Source organism: Anneissia japonica, unplaced genomic scaffold (genome assembly GCF_011630105.1).
Source record: "Anneissia japonica isolate Jap-2015-1 unplaced genomic scaffold, ASM1163010v1 scaffold287890_len46987_cov172, whole genome shotgun sequence".
NCBI lineage: Eukaryota > Metazoa > Echinodermata > Crinoidea > Comatulida > Comatulidae > Anneissia > Anneissia japonica.
In genome coordinates this window covers 13,114-13,813 of record NW_022720462.1, presented here as the reverse complement: position 1 = coordinate 13,813, position 700 = coordinate 13,114, and positions in this window count along the sequence as shown.

Sequence of the window (700 nt, the reverse complement as noted above, 5' to 3'; positions counted from 1 at the left end):
GGTATTTTATAAGATAGTTAAATTATCTTTTCAAAAGAAATATGCATGTTTGTATTTTAATACGCTACAAATTCTATTCACATGTAACGGACGAACAGGATTTTGACATACATTTGGGTCAATGACTTTCCATTGTGGATGCACCAAAAATAAAATGCATGATTACCAATTTTTTTTTTAAACTTCTTACTCTATATATTCACTAATTTGATAAACATTTAAAAGTAACAGATATATTTCTTTTTTAGGAATATTGGGCCATTTTTAACTTCCTAAATTTTTTGACATACAATGTTAGCATCCGTTACATAAAACCGTCAAATTGCATATTTTTTAAATAAAAAAGGGTTTTATTTTTCTTTCTAGTGTTTTATCTTATTAGTTTCCAATATATTTCTTATAGAAATAATGAATCCATCCTTATAATACAATTTAAAAAAAAATATCCTACATCTAATTTTAGACATTTTTGTCATGTAACATTTTTGTATGGTGAAATATGGCTAAAAAGTATGTCAATTTATCATTATATTTTTTACTGTGAATTGTGTGATCATGAAATGATTTTTAATATGTATACTCATTGATATGATAATATAAATGTAAAAAAAATTTAAACAATAAAATCTTTAGTTATAGCTTCCTAAAAAATATTGCTTGGAGCATGTTTATTTACTGTGAAATTGCTCATATGCCTATA